This window comes from Cnephaeus nilssonii (assembly GCF_951640355.1).
Source record: "Cnephaeus nilssonii genome assembly, chromosome: X".
NCBI lineage: Eukaryota > Metazoa > Chordata > Mammalia > Chiroptera > Vespertilionidae > Cnephaeus > Cnephaeus nilssonii.
Genome location: NC_137071.1, coordinates 131,254,947 through 131,266,531, shown reverse-complemented (window position 1 = coordinate 131,266,531; position 11,585 = coordinate 131,254,947).

The following is an 11,585-nucleotide window of genomic DNA, read 5'->3' as shown; positions in this document are numbered from 1 at the left end:
ACCGCCTTTATAATTATTCAAAGTGCATGTATACATGTTTTGGGACATCCTATATATCCCTAACTTATAGGATTTATAATATGTACATATGTGACATGTATGTACTGAAAATATTAAAACATACGTGGAAGTTATAACATCAAATCTGTGGTTGTCTCAGGAGTAGAGAGAATAAGCGTGAGAAGGGGGAGATGGGTGTTTGTGGGCTGTTCTGTGTGCCTTTTGTGTCTCTGAAATATCCCATGATGATGTTTTTAAAGCAGGAAGGGTATGTTTCCAGGGGCTTGGTTATTAAATCAAACCACTGACTTGTATATTGATTGGGACAGTCGCTCAATTACGATCACCCAAGTTACCAGTGTCCCGCGGGCAAAATCACCCCCCCTCCACCCCCCAGCCCGGGGACTTTCCTCAGGATTGCAGCTGAAGCTAAATATCCCCGCCCCCACCACCGCGTCCCAGCTGGGCCGCCCCGGCTCCTTTCCCTTCTCCTCGGTGTCACTGCTGGGAAGCCCCTGCCTCTGCTCACAGCCTCGGGACACCTTCCCACTCCTTTTCCTGCCCTGCGTCCTCCGATCCCCCCCCCCCCCCCAGCGGCAGCAGCTCCCACTTCTGCCTGCGGAGTGGAGCAGGGAAGAGAAGGCAGCTGCGTTTCTCTTCTCCAAGTTGGAACTCGGAGTGGATTTTCGCGGGGAAACAGCACTCCACCCGGTCACTGGTTTCCTGATCGTCGTTAATACTGCAGTCTCACTTCATTATGGTGACATGGCTCCGGGGGCCTGCTTGGGAACCAGAGGCAACCAGAAGGAACTGAGGAAATCTGGTCTGAATCCTGACACAGGGTTTCCAGCAAACTTCTGGAAGGACACCAATTTTTAAGTTGTCAGTTCCCTACAAAGCCCCAGGGGCCAAGCTCCATTTTCCTGGGCCACAGGTACCGAGTCCAAGGAACCGAGGTTGCTGGTGGGTGAAGTAAGACAGGGGAAGTCCAAGAGCATTTCCTGAGACACCAAAGGACGTCATGGCTCACCTGCCCCGCTGCCTGCGTTCTTTACAGCGGCCGCGCTTCCATGGAGAAAGCCTTTCTCTTTGCAGCCTCGCATGTGGAACATGAACAGTATAATAATGAACTCCAGTGCAAGGTGTCATCATTTGCCACACAATGTGATTTCTAATTGCTAGAATCATACCGCACAATGGAATAATTTCCTACCCAGGAAAAATGATTTCTCTGCCTGAGTGATGATATTCTGTTGAAATATAATGCTGTTCCAGACAGTGACTACATAATGTCTGGAGTCCTTTTTAAAAAATATATAACCTTTAAATGCTAAGCATTAGGAACAAGGCAGTAGCAAGTGATAAAACATGTTCCCAGATGAAGAGAATTCTTTGGGTCTGTGTTAGAAGCTTCTAATTACCCAATGTCCTTGGATAAAATAGTGAGTCAATAAATTTACCATGCGCAGACAGTCTCTGCTCTGTTCCTTTAGAGAAGATCAGCTGTGTGACAAGCATGGAAATGGATTTTTCCATAATAAAGTTGGTGTGCAGTATAGCATCTGTATTTGAATAGGCACACAGACCAGGTTGTTAATTTTAATGCACCAATTTACTCCTCATTATGTGCGTCACCAGAGCCGTAAAAGCAGGCTTCTCTTTAGAAAATGGAATTGCACGACATTTGTCAGCCCGTGACCTCCGTGCCTATGGGTGTGCAGAGCACTAGATGCTCTCTAGGGATACAGGAGAAAGAGAAGACATGGTCCCTGTTCTCAAGGAGTTTAAAACACAGGTCATTCGTAGGTGTTCGGAATAGCAAGGAGCCAGACACCAGGAAGATGAGAGGAGTGAGGCCCAGTGAGGGGAAATGACCACACTCTAAACCAAATAGAGCTGATGAGGTGGCCTGCCCTGCCTGCGGTCACACAGGTTGATTACATGAGGACACTGGGACCCCAGGCCAGGGGTCCCGATTCCAGATTTATTCTCCTCCCTCCCATCAAGGGAAGGCCGAGGTGAGGATGTACCAGCGCAGAAGGAGAAGAACAACTTCTACCTGCTGGTCGGGGAGACAGGCTTGGGTTTGAGTCGCAAATCTGCTACTTAGGTTGTTTCATCTCCCTGGACTTGGATGGCATCTCATTCTGATGGTTCTGGTGAACATCCGATAAAATAGCACCAGGGTTTCAAAGGGCACTGGGTTCTCTCCACTTTGTATGAGCCCTCTGGGCTAAGGGAGAGGAGATGGGGAGGGGCAGGAACCCTGGACTGCAGAGAGAGGTCCTGCATATCTGGTAAGGATGTGGTGGTACCCTGGGCAGAGCGAGGTGATAAAACATGACCCCTCATCAAGTCAAGGCAGAATTTGTTCCTCCAGCACACTGTTGAGTCTGTTCAGTATTTGGAATGAACAATCTAACCCAAACTGCAAAAGTAGGCTCTAGTCCAAGATGTAGCACCAGAGTAAGGGAGGTAAGTGCAAAGAACTTGAAAGCGCACATAAGGTTTTCCGTGTCAAGAGTTGGAAATGATTCCATGAAGGAATCGGGAAAACCAGCCAAGGGGTTGTCCCCACCTTTACCTCCTCTCAAGCATTTCCAGCAACTGTTTTGTTTGTGCAGTTCGGAATTACCAAGTAGAGCAGACACCCGTTCGTTACCCACCCACATCATTTCTCCTTCTAGACACCTCGAGGGCCATGTGCTCAGGGCAAGTGTTCCCCCTCACACCCAGACACTTAGGGCAATTCCTGGTGCGGTGAGGCATGGGTATATGATCCAAACTTGGCCATTGAAATCTGAGGGGCCATCAGTGGATGAGTGGATAAAAAAGCTGTGGTGCATTTGCACCATGGAATACTACTTGGCTGCAAGAAAGAAGGAAATCTTTTTGCTACAGCATGAAGGGACCTGGGGATTATTATGCTAAGTGAAATAAGCCACTCAGAGAAAGACGAACACCATATGATTTCACTTATATGTGGAATCTAATGAACAAAATAAACTGACCAACAAAATAGAAACAGACACATAGATATAGACAACAGACTGACAGCTGTCAGAGGGGAGAGGGTTTGGGGAACTGGGTGAAAAAGTGAAGGGATTAAGCAATGGAAAAAACTCATAGACACAGACAACAGTGTGGAGATTACTAGAGGGAAAGGGGGTTCGGGGAAGCAGGAGAGGGTAAAGGGGGGACAAATGGTGACGGAAGGGAGACCTGACTGGGGTGGTGAACACACAATGCAATATACAGATGATGTGTTATAGCATTGTACCCCTGAAACCTATACGATTTTATTAATCAACTAGTAGCCCTGCGCACGAATACATGCGCCAGTAGCTCGCTGCCGCCCTCCAGTAGCTCTCCACTCGCTGCCCCGCCCTCCTGTAGCTCCCCCTGCACCTCCCCCCCCCCTCATAGCTTGCTGCCCTGCCCCCTCCTGTAGCTCTCTGCTGCCTGCTTGTAGCTTGCTGCCCCACCCTCCTGCTGATCCGTGATCTGGTCGTAACATGGTCGGTCATTACGCATCAAGGTGTAACGACCATTTGCATATTACATCTTTATTTTATGGGATGTCACCCCGATAAATTCAATTTTTAAAAAGAATACGGAGCCCTGACCGGTTTGGCTCAGTGGATAGAGTGTCAGCCTGGGAACTCAAGGGTCCCGGGTTCGATTCTGGTCAAGGGCATGTACCTTGGTTGTGGGCACATACCCAGTGGGGAGTGTGCAGGAGGCAGCTGATCAATGTTTCTCTCTCATTGATGTTTCTGACTATCCCTCTCCCTTCCTCTCTGTAAAAAAATCAATAAAATATATTCTTTAAAAAAAGAATACGGAAAAAAAAGAAATCTGAGGGGAAGTCTGCTGCAGAGTATTTGGGAAAGTTTTCCTTAGTCTCAGGAAGGAACACAAGACATTGCCCATTTTTGCTTTTTTGTGAGGATGTGATGCTTGAAGCTGCAGCCATCTTGTGATCAGGAGGCAAAACTGTGAAGGTAACACCCAACATACTAAAGATGGTGGAACAGTAAGAACTCTGGAACCACCTGCCTCTAGACATAGTACATGAGTTAATAAATGCCATTCTTTTCAAGCCAGTTTTAGCCAAGTATTCTCTCCTTGCAACCAAAAGCATTCTCACTAACACAACACATATTTCAGTGCCATATTGTTCTTTGTAACGTTATGAATACTCGTTTATTAGGTGACGCAGCCAAATAAATACCAGTGAGAGAGAGCACAGGCTTCCAGTGCAGGAAGAGACAAATGAGGCACTGCTCTGAAGAGAGTGAGTAGGTGACCAAAAAAGGATGGGAAGTTGGAGGGAGTTCCCTTCTCCAGATTGGAGATGGAGCTGTAAGTAAGCGACCACAAGCCACGTGCGCTACGTTTCCCCTCACCTACCAAGTTGCAGGTACATTGTATGCATTAGACTTTCTCCACGGAAGAAGTTATACTCTTTCAATGTGCAACCACAAACTAAGGGAAAAACCACAGCACTAAGCGTGGTTTCAGCAATGTTTCTTCTATGTAGTACTAGTAGCCCTGTGCACGAATTCGTGTGCCAGGAGCTCTCTGCCGCCCTCCTGTAGCTGTCTGCCCGCTGCCCCGCCCTCCTGTAGCTCCCCCTCCCCCCCATAGCTTGCTGCCCTGCCCCCTCCTGTAGCTTTTCGCTGCCCACTTGTAGTTCGCTGCCCCACCCTCCTGCAGATCTTGATGTGGTCGTTACGGGGTTGGTCCTTATGCCTCAAGGCGTAACAGATAATTAGCATATTCCTCTCTTATTATATAGGATTACTGAAACTCTCTGTTTGCTCCTCTTGTTCATTTTCCCCTCTTTAATGGGCCAGATGAGGAGATTTTAAAGAGGTTTGGATTTACTGGGTGATTATTCTGTGCCAGACACTGGGCTAAGGGCTCTATAAATATTATCTATTTTAATCCTAATGGCAACTGTGGCAGATGCTGTTAGTTGGCTACATGCTATCCATTTTGCCCAGACGCAGCTCCCCTCCCTCATGTGGGCAGGGGAGGAGATAGCCACACTCTGCCTCTCTCTTCCCCTGCCCACGCCAGGGAGGGGAGCCACCTGCTTTCGTGCAGGGTGACACGGTGCCCAGGGGAAAGTGCCACCTTCCCACACTTCTTTGTTTGGGGTGGCCTGCGACAGTCTTGGACAGTGAGGAGTAAGCCAAGTTGCTGCTTGGGCCACTCAGGAAAGCTTTTTTTTAAAAATCATTACAAAAGAGCAACAAAATATGTATGTGAAGTTTGTATTTGCCTCCTAGTAATGTTCAGAGAGAGGGTACATCCTGCATAGATCTGGGTTTCTAAGAAAAATTTGGGCCACTTGCAACTCCATTACCCAGTTTTCATGGGCATACCTTTAGGCAAACTCACATATGCAAATTTTGCAAGTACTTATGACATAATTTTTTAATCTGACAATAAATAGGCGAGATCAAATTCTGGCTTAATATTGTGACTTAATATTGGTCATAGCAGTGCCAGGACGCCCGGGGCCAAGCATGGTTTGTTTGTGAGACGGTTGCTCACACACATTTCATTCTATAATGTGGACACTTCACAGTAAATAACCCAAGAGAAAGAACGGTTTGGAAATAGTGCAGGGGGCTGGTAAAGCATTTTAGTTTCCATAAAAGTCAACTTCTTTAAGTAAGCACCACAAGGTCTCATTTTTTCACACGCTTTCCTGCAGATTTTAGTTTTTACTTTTTATTTGATCATAAATAGATTTTAATCATGATTTAAACATATAAAGGCCTGGTTTCACTTTTGTTTTTTGGTTTTTCATTTGTTTGCTTTTTAAATATATTTTTTATTGATTTCAGAGAGGAAGGGAGAGAGAGATAGAAACATCAATGATGAGAGAGAATCTCGATTGGCTGGCTCCTACATGCCCCCCACCAGGGGTTGAGCCCGCAACCCGGGCATGTGCCCTGACCGGGAATTCAACCATGACCTCCTGGTTCATAGGTCGATGCTCAACCACTGAGCCACGTCAGCAGGGCTCACTTTTGTTTTTAACTTCCTTATTGATTTATTTTAAATTGAGATATAATCCTATATAATAAAAGGCTAATATGCAGATTGTCCCCTCAGGAGTTTGACTGGGAGACTGGGAGTTGGATCGCTCGCTATGATGTGTGCTGACCACCAGGGGGTGACGAAGAATATGGTGGGTGACCAGCGGTGACAGCAGGGCGCTGAGGGAGCAAGGGAAGGAGGAGGCAGGAGGTGGGGAACCTGATCGGCCCTTATTGCCAGACAGGCCTAGGGACCCTACCTGTGCACGAATTCCATGCACTGGGCCTCTAGTTGACATATCTATAATAATAAAAGCGTAATATGCTAATTAGACCTGATGTCCTTCCAGATGAAGTCAGGGCTGCAAGAGAAGCCCGGGTCCGGGGTGCCTGCCGGCAGCTGGAGGGAAGCGGTGCCGGCAGCCGGGGGAAGGAAGGCCTACTCTTGCACGAATTTCATGCACCAGGCCTCTAGTAAACATATAACATAATATTAGTTTCAGGTGTACAAGGAACACTTTTTAAAGGGGCCGACTCAGTTAGCTTGTCTCTGGCTTTTTGCCCTTTGTCCTTTGCCATCTTCCTGGAATATGGATGTGATCCTCGGAGGTGAAACATAAAGACAAAAGCCAAGCAGGATCTTACCCAAAGCTAAGAGGAGCCTAGATGCCCATGGCAACTAAGGTGATAGTGTAGTAATCCCGGCTGCCTTCCCCTCAGCTTTATTATGGAGAACACTATACTCCTGTTTGGTTCAACCTCTGTGGCCAAGTTTCAGTTTTATGCAGCTGAATACACACCAACTGATAACAGTTGTACGCTGAAGTTTACCTGCTCAAACATTGTGAAATTGATCACGCACAGGATGATTGAAGCTCGCATGTAGGAGTTAGAAATCGAGTAAAAGAAGTGTCCCAGCCTCCTCCTCCTGGACCCTGCTGCACTCTCCTTCCCCAGGGGAGACAGCCACCGACTTCCTGTGGCAATATTTCCTCCAAGCTTGTTGCCATTCCCTTTAAACATTAGTCTCCTGTTCTTTATTTTTTTTAAATATATTTTATTGATTTTTTACAGAGAGGAAGGGAGAGGGATAGTTAGAAACATCAATGAGAGAGAAACATCGATCAGCTGCCTCCTGCACCCCCCCCCCACACTGGGGATGTGCCCGCAGCCAAGGTACATGCCTTTGGCCAGAATCGAACCTAGGACCTTTCAGTCCACAGGCCAACGCTCTCTCCACTGAGCCACACCGGTTAGGGCTTGTTCTTATTTTTTAAAGCAATGAGTTTCCTCCCCAAATTACATTATGACAATAAACAAGATTTTTTTTTTAAAAAGCGAAAACTCTAAAGGGACAAAAAGGTTGGCAGAGAAAACAGCAACAAAATTTTAGAAGCAAGAAAGCAGATGGACAAGCAGTTACCCAGCCAACCAGATGAGGCTGAGTCTTAAGTTTCTCAAGAGGGTTGGGAGGCCGAGAAGCAAGCTCATTTCTGGTGTGAAACTCCAGAAAGACTCGGGATCTGGAAGCGACCCATACCTCTGAAAGGGGAGTAGAAATGGGGCTGGAAAAAATGAGAGGTTTCATTGAAAGTGGGTGTATCGGCCAGGATCTGTCAGGAGACAGAAACCACACCAATTATTTCAACAGAAGGAATTCAATATAAAGAACTGCTAACTAGGCATAAAGTTGTTAACTCGGTAACTGAAAGGGTGGAAAGAGGACTGCAAGGTATGGCCCCCAGGGCTGCAGGGGAAAGGGGAAAGGATGGAATTATTAGAACCTAGGAGCTCGGAGGAGGGGCCTGTGGGGCTGGGACCCAGGCCTCTGGGAAGGGGTTGCTGCGCGGCCAGGCTCCTGTGGCTGGCGTGGGCGCCGTGGCCAGGCTGGTTCTGTGAGTGTTGGAAACGCTGCAAACTGACTTCAGCTGTTGCTGCAGGAAGGCCCTGCTGCTGCAGTGACACCTCACCGGTGCTGCTCACAGCAGTGGGGTGGAAACAGGAAGTAGCTTGCCCTTCTTGTTCCCCCCCCCCCCCCCCGCCTGCCAGTTTCCCTCTGTTGCCCTCTATGGGCCAAGCCTACCAGGGAGCAGCTGGCAAAAGGATGGTTTTCAGGGTCCCAACCACGGCGTTGCAAAGCTGAGCGCAGAAGAGCTGGGCTGAGAGCTGGGAGACAATAGCCCAGTAACTGGCAGCACTGGTCTCAGAAGCAGTGCAAACCCAGCTCTCCAACCGCAGCAAGGCCATGCTGCTCCCTCCGTGGCACCTGAACACCGAGGCGTGTTCTCTGGAGGGTAGGGTGTCTCTGGACTGGGGACGTTAAGCACTGTTGAGAGGGGGATCCTGTATTGAAAATAGGGATTAAGTGAAGGCTTGCTAAACATCAAGACCCCAGCCACCTTCTCCCAAATGACCTCCACTTCAAATCAGATGTATATTCTCCAGGCAGGGAGTTGGAAGCTTCTCTGAGAATCTGACAGCCCTTATATGGATACTGGAGGCCCAGTGCACGGGATTCGTGCACCGGTGGGGGGCGTGGCCTGCAGGGATCAACCGCTGTGGAGAACCGCTCATCCCGGTCAGCCGAGCAGTGCTCCCACTGTGGGAGCGAACTGACCACCAGGAGGCAGCTCCTGCATTGAGCGTCAGCCCCCTGGTGGTCAGTGCGCGTCATAGTGACTGGTCGTTCCACCATTCAGTCGCTGGGCTTTTATTATATAGGACAAGGCTAGCTATAGTACAGTGACATCTACCATCAGTAACCCCCACCAAGCTCTCTTCCAATCAGGTTTCAGGTTGTAATATTAAATGTGAGCAAGTAGCCTAGGACTACCAGCCATCATAGAAAACTAAGGTCCAAGACAGAGGCTAAAACACCGAGAAAGAAAGATCTTGGAGGAAACTATGCTGAGAGATATCTTTGGAATTTTAATTTTCTGAGAATAAGAAGACATTGCAACCAAATAAAAAAATAGTTAGAGAATAGGAAAGAACTACAAATAGGATAGCAGAAGTGAAAAACCCAGTAAGAGGAGTAGAAGCTAGATTGAGGAAATCTTCCAGAATATGGAGCAAAAAGAAAATGGGAGATAAAAGATATAAAACCACTGGGTCAGTCAGGAAGTCCAACATGTGAATAATGAGTTTTAGAGTAAGAGCATATAGAAAATGGAAGGGGGAAATCATCAAAGAAATGATCAAGAAAATTTCTCTCCTTGAAGGATACATTTCCAGATTGAAAGGGCTCACTGTGCATGAGCTGAGAAAAAAAAAAAAACTATAACAAGGCACATAATCATAAAGTTTTAGAACGCAAGGGACAAAGGAAAGATTCTGTGAGCTGCAGGGAGAAAATGAGTTAAACCTGGCTGGGGCCAACTTCAGGAAACTTTGTTAGAGACCTCAACTTGCTGCCCAAGTGCTCTGGCAATAATTAAATGCAACTATAATAAATGGCTATCATTTATTAAGCACAAAGACTTTGTCATCTCTTTTAATTTTATAACCATCCAACAAATCAGATAACCCTGTCCACATATTAAAAATGAGGAGATTGGAACTCTAGGAGGTATGTGACTTGAATAAGTTCACATGGCTATTAATAGTTAATAACAGTAGCCCAGCCAGTGTGGCTCAGTGGTTGAGTGTTGACCTATCAACCAGCAGGTCACGGTTCAATTCCTGGTCAGGGCACAGGCCCAAGTTGTAGGCTCAATCCCCAGTGCGGGGCGTGCAGGAGGCAGCTGATCCATGATTCTCTCTCATCATTGATGTTTCTGTCTCTCTCTCCCTCTCCCTTTTTCTCTGAAATCAATAAAAAATATATTTTTAAATAATTAATAACAGTAGCTAATATACATTAAATGCTTACCATATGTCAGATGCCCCATGCGATAACATACAGTTTTGGTTGCCTAGCCAACAGCCATCCCACATCTTACCTGCTAACAGAAGGCTAATTTTGTTCAGATACCTATTCCTCAGAAAAAGGGACCTTATCTCAAGCACAATTGTCCAAGCCAATCAGAGTGACCCTATTCCCTTTTGTCAGTGATCGAGTTAAATGCAGGCTGTGGCCAGAGATGTGGGAAAGGAAGACAGTGAGGAATTTCTGGGAAAGGTTTTCTTTTAAAACGACACAAAAGAAAGAGATGACTCTTCTGCTACTACATATTGTAGTGTGTGGGTGCGATGCCTGGAAATGTGGCAGCCATCTTAGGATCATGAGGGGAGACAGAAAAAAATTAGTTACAAAGGGTCATGTATCAGAATGGGTCCGAACATATCAACAGCAATATTTGGAACCTAGAAGACAATGGGGCATTCAAAATGCCAAGGATTCTATACCTTCAAAACAATCAATTAATGTGAGCATAAATACATTTTGTCCGGGCCAGGTAGCTCAGTTGGTTAGAGCATCATCCCCATACACCAAGGTTGTGGGTTCAATCCTTGGTCAGGGCACTTACAAGAATAAACAATAAACACATTTTCAGATATGCAAAATCTCAAAAAATGTATCTCCGATGTACCCAATTTTCAGAAGCTACTGGAACTGTTGCATCAAAACAAGGGATAGAACCAAGAAAGAGGAAGACCTGGAAACGGAGAAATGAAGGATATAACTCAAGAGGAAGGGGACAGGAGCTCCCAGGATTACTAACGCAGTGAAAGGCAAGCCCAAGACAGCAGCTGAACCAGGAGCAGAGAGAATAGATAGAGATGGGAACGGGTCAGACATCTCCGGGAGGGGATTCTTCAAGGAGATGAAATTGATGGAATACTTGAATTTGAACATATTGAAAGGAGATTTAGACAATAAAGGAAGATTCGGGGGATGAATTGATTATAAGTATATAGGAAATGACACAAATGAGAAAACCAAGAAATTTTCATTTAAAATTTAATTCCAGGCAAAAGGAAAACTTGAGTGGGCAAGGAAAAGTAATCACGGGGTAAAACTTAGTGATGAATTATCCTATATAATAAAAGGCTAATATGCAAATCGACCAAACAGCAGAATGACCAGTCACTATGATGTGCACTGACCACCAGGTGGCAGATGCTCAATGCAGGAGCTGCCCCCTGGTGGTCAGTGTGTCCCACAGGGGGAGCACCGCTCAGCCAGAAGCCAGGCTCACGGCTGGCGAGCGCAGTGGTGGTGGCGGGAGCCTCTCCCGCCTCAGCTGCAGGTGGGCGGGAAGGAGCAAGGGGTCCCGGACTGCAAGAGCCCCAGACTGTGAGAGGGATGTCTGACTGCCAGCTTAGGCCTGATCCCCCCAGGGGATGTAAGCTGGCAGGCGGACATCCCCCAAGGGGTCCTGGACTGCGAGAGGGCGCCAGCTGGGCTGGGGGACTCCCCCCTCTCCACAGTTCATGAATGTCATGCACCGGGCCTCTAGTATTTCTATAACCATGGTAATATAATATTGGTTTAGCCAAATTATGATATATCTATACTGTATTGGGAGGCCTGGGGAATGGAATGTGTGGCTGTATGTGGTAAGCAAGGAGAAGGGAAATTGGTGA